The following is a 6,692-nucleotide window of genomic DNA, read 5'->3' on the forward strand; positions in this document are numbered from 1 at the left end:
CTAACTTTTGTAAGTAGTAGTTAACCGATCACATGTCCAATTTTTCTTCACGTTGATGGAATCATTCGTTTTCTTTTAATTAATTATTAACGATTTTTGGAAAATAAAAAAATGAATGTTCAATGAGCAGAATAATTAATGTGGTACCTGTTATTTTGTAAATTTCACACCAGACAGGAAGATCTTAGCCTAAACGACTGATAGGCAACTTAGAAATGTTGTCTCCCAAGACCATTTTTTTCTTTGGGTGGATTTCATTTGGATTGGGTGCATTAGTGTATGGAGTTGGTAAGTTTTTTTAGAATATTAAGCAGCTTAGTTGAGTTCTAAACACAAAATTATAACGATTTATATTAAACATTTGAGCTATATCTATACTTTTGGAAATACTGGTGTTGTGAGACAATCGCCCCTATACGAATTTAAAGCGATGAAGAAAGTCTATTAGATGAAGTTCAATTAGGAGGACAGCGGTAAAACAACATGTCGAATAATTTAGGAAGAAGGCATTTATGAGAACTTTTGGAACCTGTTGCCACAGCTTCCAAAAGGACTAGCTTAGTTTAGTCTCCACACGTGGCCAAAAAAGCAGTTCCATTCCCTTTGTGTTTAGAGAAACGAAATTACCAACAAAAAAACATTGATAAAGGTAGCTGAAGCAACCCCTAGGAAAAGCCAACGAAAATGTGAACTGACAATAAATTTCCGTTATTTGAACTACTCATTTGACTTAAGCAATCAAGAACCAGTATGGGAAGGGACGGTTATCAAGGTAAAAAAATAATAACCATTCCCTTCCTGTACTTTTGTCACCTTGCTGTTTGAGACGTACTGGTCAACAGATGTCTCATACACTCAAAAAAAAAAAAAAAAAAAGGATATGGACTTTCGAGGATAGCACGGCCCATTTTTATATTTGATCAGCAGAGGTTTGCTGAAGCAAACGTCGAGCAGCAACAAATCTTTCCTGGTTTTTTATATGCCTTTTTATATTAATGTTTTATTATCATCATCACTTTTACCGGCAAAAAAAAACACCGCACTCTTTCACTGGAGAAGAAAAAATTGCTTTGTAATTGTTGTCGATCGATCGAGAGAAAAATAAGACAGAGAGGTTTCGTGCGCTATTCCTACCTTCAATATCTCATTATGATGGATAGCTAAGTGTTTATCGCTGACAATTGGTCTAGTCGGTTCCCGACAATCTTATGTCCATCAGGTGGCCACAGTGTTCAATTCGGGGCATCATGAATAGTGCATTTGAGACTAGCTTTTCTTTCTCAGTGACACAAAATAGATAATAAAGAATTTTCTCAAGAAACAAATCAGTTTAGTTTAGTTAAGTTTATCAGCTTTATTGGGAAACAAAACACAGAGAAAAAAACATACATAAGAAAAAATCAGACATTTTTAAAAGGAGAGAGCACGAACGGGACGCAAGTATCCATGCATGGTGCTTCCCGACAAATAGATAAACAGTCTCAAACAATGGTTGCAAAATGGATTGAAACAGAAAATATTAAGATTATCTTATTAGTTTTTGTTTTCAAAGTTTGGCTGACTTTCGTGCGTTTAAACCGGCGAAAAGTCATATTGTCCCCATAAAAATTCCCACCAGTCTTAGTTGTCATGTATTCGAACATTTTATTTGCTAACGTTCTGATATGGTACGTAAACTCATGAAATCTTGCAAGAGTTATTAAAAAAAAGCATTTTTCACCTGCAACAATTTCTAGTAGATAAATTTATCCCAAACTTTTCTATTTGAAGTTGCATACTGAATAGGGCAATGTGCATACATTAAAAAAAATCAAGATAGGTCACCGAGCAAAATTTTGAGATAAAAACAAATGTTTCCGAGTCGACATGGAGATTTGGCTTGCATGGTGCAAGCATGTTGCCATTGCAGGCAACGAAAGAACGAATATCTTTATTCATTGAAAATTAAGGTTGTTAACAGCAACGGTGATGCAGAAAATTTCAAAAGCTAAATGCTCCTGTAAAGCGGGATTTGTATTATAATATGTACGATTGGTTTTCGGTTCCACAAGGACTCCCTTAACTTGGCTTCCTGAAACTTTGTTTCTGATCTTTCTTTTCACTATTTCTAAAGGAGGACGTTGCAATCATATTACGGGGCTTCGTTATACTCTATATCATTGGTTTGTATTGGGCAAAACAGAAATTCCTGCAGATAAAAGTTGCACTAGTCCACCACAAATGTGTCATCAACCCCAAGGTGGCCGCATTGTAGCTGAGCGAATTATGAATTCTGTTTTTGCCAATTCAAGCGCTGACCGAGCTGGTACAGAAAAGGGATTGCCAGTTACGTGTAAACTTTGCAACGCAAGATCCAAAATTTTGAAATCTGAAAGATGGAGGAGAGAGACTTTTTCAAGGATGTGTATTGAAATGAACCAAAGAGAGAAGAAACTTTCATGCTCGTACTTATTAGCTGATCAAGAAGCACATAGTCTTCGAAAATGTACCGATTGGCTGGATTTTTGAGCTATCAACTGAGAGACCTTAAAGAAGATGCCTGTTTTGGATTGATCGACCACCTGATCAAATAGTTGCCATGTGAAATTAAATTATACTTTCATTTCCTGATCTGACTAGTACTCGTTGTACAGCCACACCCTTCGCACCCCCACACAATCTACCCACTGATCAGTCGCAGTTTCATTCCTGGCAAACTAAACTTGAACCTAGAGATTGCACGGCAAGTCGAGAAGAAGACAGTGAAACAGTCTGTTGATCCTGAATGGTTTTCTCTCAGAAAGTTAAGGTTGACTGCATCTAAATTTGGGCTTTTTGTAAAAAGAAAAAAAAGTAGCCAACTGAGGTGTTCCTTAGGAATGTCTTTCAGCCTAAAGATCTGTCCAATGTTGCTTCAATAAAACATGGCAAGTAAAATGAATCAATAGCGCTAACTCTGTACGCTCATGAGATGCATTTGATCATATACACATGCTAATTTGCGCCATACAAATATTAATTATTATTATTATTATTATTATTATTATTATTATTATTATTATTATTATTATTATTATTATTATTATTATGCAAAAAAGGAACACAAAAATTCACTGTGTATAAAGCAGGACTGGTCATAAATCCCTTCCTACCTTATTTGGGTGGCTCACCAGATCGAAAAGTCTTTGATCATACTGCCAAGGAACCATTTCACTGGAAAACTTGGACCATTTACAGACTTCAATAAAGTTAACTAAATCTCTGGAAAATGTCTACATTTTACTTGTAAATTTCGATGTCTGCAAATTTGCACACTTACAGAGATTTTATAAACCGTATAAAATCTCTGTAAATTTCACCACATTTTGTGCCTTAAAATCGCATGAAATGTCTGTAAAATCCTTACTTTTTCCTTGTAAATTTTGTCCGAAATTTACACAGACATTTTATAACGTATATACTAATCCTTGTAAAATCTGCACATTTTCTCTGTAAAAAAAAGCTCAGAAAAAAACTTTGTAAAACGAAGAATATAAAACGTCAATAAAACGTCTGTAAAAATCAAACAAAAATTACTGCATAAAATGTACACAAATAAACTACACATTATGTCAACGAAAAGTACATTTAATGTCTGTAAAATGTATACAGTTTAATCTCTGTAAATTATTCACATTTTCTCTGTAAAAAAACGACTGTTTAAAAAAAAAGAATACAACAGCCAGAACACAAAATCCCAATAAAATCTCTGCAAAAAAGCTAAAATCAGACCATAAAATATTACTAGAATTGTCATAAATTAAGTGCATATAATGTCTTTTAAATGTAAACATTTTATTACAACACATCTCTGCAACAGGTACCCTGTTGCTTTCCCCTCATAGTCATAAACCACACACACAAAAAAAACTTCTTAATTGGTAGGCACCGTCCTTAAGTCACTCTGTTCTATACAAGTTTACTTTAATTTTTTATTTATGCATATTCATAAATCCTTTAAATTAATACAAAAGAAAAAAATCTATATCAAATTTTTAATGCCAGAAATATATAATCTATAATAAGCAAAACAAATGTATGACATATAAGCGTGTCTGAACTCTCTCAACATATCTAAAGCCCCATTCACACCAACAAAACATGTTTAATTAAACCAGGTTTAACAAAATGAAAACTGGTAACAGAAAGCCGAACCATTGGCTTTGACATAGGATTCAAGTAAACTTTAACTTATGCTTTCATTTGTGCTAAATCTGTAGTCGACAAAAATCCAAAAGCAGCTTTTATGAAGGGAAAAATATTAAATTTTGTTTAACTAAACAGCTTTCAAACGTGTTTAAGCCTTGGTGTGACTGGGACATAAGACTCTTAAAGGAAGACATACGGTACATATATTGCCGTCAATTGGTAAATTAGAGATGCATAAGCGTATAAGGCATAAACACCTGTATTATTATTATTATTGCTATTGCTTAAAAAATCTCAACCCTGTCAACATAACTATGACTCTAAACAGAAGCCATATTTTTTTTCAAATGTTTAATTAGAGATGCATAAGTGTATGAAGCATAAACGTTTGTAGTACTATATATCATTTAAAAACTCTGAACTCTCTCAACATAACTAAGACTCTCAACAGAAGCCATATTTTTTTCAAATGGTAAATTAGAGATGCATAAGCATATGAAGCATGAACGTTTGTAGTACCAGATATCATTTAAAAAATCTCAACTCTCTCAACATAACTAAGACTCTCAGCAAAAGCCATATTTTTTTTCAAATGGTAAATTAGAGATGCATAAGCATATGAAGCATAAACGTTTGTAGTACTATATATCTTTTAAAAACTCTCAACTCTTTCAACATAACTAAGACTCTTAACAGAAGCCATACTTTTTTTTCAAATGGTAAATTAGAGATGCATAAGCATATGAAACTTAAACAATAAACTCGACTCCTCGTTTCAGTTTGAAGCGAATGACAGTTTATAAAATCTTGAATGAAATGCAAAGGCGCACACACAGAAGCCAATGCAATGTACGGCAGTTGTCAATTATCCGCGCATGGTGTGACCTATTTATATAATAATTAAGTAGAAACGTGAACTGTCTTGTTGTTTAGTTTTGAACGACTAGCATATACTAAAACAATTAGATTATTCGCTCTCAATTTCTGTCCATGATAGTTGATTCGAGCTTCGCCCTCATCAACTATCGCGCGATAGAAATTGAGAGCGAATAATCTAATTGTTAATTATACATACACATATACCTAAATTTATGAAAACATGGCTCCAGAAATATTGCCTTGTTGCTTTCTTTTGTGAGATTTTATTTATTTATTGTTATTTCTTTGCATTATTCTTTTGATTCAAGTCAATAAGAAGAATGTATAAAGGGTCACTAGCAGATAATTATAAAATCAAAATAATTTTCTCCATCCCCCCTCCCTCCCTCCCTGTTTTGCTAACCTAGCCCTACTCTCTCTCTCAAACGTCCTTTAACCACACAACGATTTGGCTTTTAAATTCGGCGCGCGCTCTGATTTCAGAACTAAGTCATAAGACCTAGCATTTTGTTTGGCTTCTGAAGCAAATTTTTCCTGAGGACATCATAAAGTCTAGTGAGGGAAGAAGTCTTCCGAGTGCAGCGTCCTGCCTCGTCTAATATGCTCCCTATTTAGTTCTCGTTTGAGCTAAACGGGGAACTTTCAGTCACTCGGGCGTGAACTATAAAGGATAGCATATTGTGTGCTTTGCTTGAGGAGGTGACAGTCTTTGGCTTTAAAAAATAAGTCTTAGGAATGATTTCTATTCGGGCAACGTGAAATTTGCGCGAATTGTTGACCCATCCAAAGACTTAGTATATTTTTGTGGTGGAAAAAGGCGCTAACCCTTCCCTTTTCAAATGTTGATTTCAACATCCGGGACTTAAGTTAGTATGGAAAACACTAGCAAGGATGGGCAAGGATTTTGTCTTCAAAAAGCGTGAGTTTGAAAAGCTATTCGATTATTTTACACCCTTATAACTGTAGCGTCGTTAGGCTAGTGATCGATTAGTCGAGAAGTGCGATTTTGGGTGGTATTTCCGCTCTCGAGTTCCATAAATAATTTTCTGCAGATGTTCGGTCGCCGTGATTCTAATTTGTGGGCTGTTTAAATCTAGTATGAACATAAAAAGTCAATTTGAAACGCTGTCTTTCTCTCAAGAAGCCGATTCTGTTAAAGAAAGCTTGACTTGAGTGCTAAAAGACCGGGTTTTGGGCGAGATTTTAGATGCGTTGGCGCGGTTAATCACTGCTAAATTGTGACACATTTTGTAGGAAGTTCACAGGTCATGTTTCATTTAACGCAGATGTTTTTACTTAGTGTCATGTCTAATTCCAAAGAAAAGCCTCTTTCGTTTTTCTCTCCCATACTATTCTTTGACCTTGCTTAAAATCTTGTGATAAACCCTAATTGAAGCCTTGTTAATGACTAGCATATTCCCTCAGCCTAGAAGGTCTCAAAATGTGCCCAATTTCTGGGGGCTATGTTTTCATAAATTAAGGTATACACATATATACGCATATATAATAAGAGAGGAAAACAAGAACAAGAAGAACAGCGAATATAAAGTTTAATTACATACCCAATTATGCTTCACGTTGATGGTTTCCTTAGGTTTCTTTTCATCAATTATTTATTAATTTGGGGAAATAACAAAGCAATGTTT

The sequence above is a fragment of the Pavona decussata genome, unplaced genomic scaffold (genome assembly GCF_977016875.1).
Source record: "Pavona decussata unplaced genomic scaffold, jaPavDecu1.1 SCAFFOLD_92, whole genome shotgun sequence".
Taxonomy (NCBI): domain Eukaryota; kingdom Metazoa; phylum Cnidaria; class Anthozoa; order Scleractinia; family Agariciidae; genus Pavona; species Pavona decussata.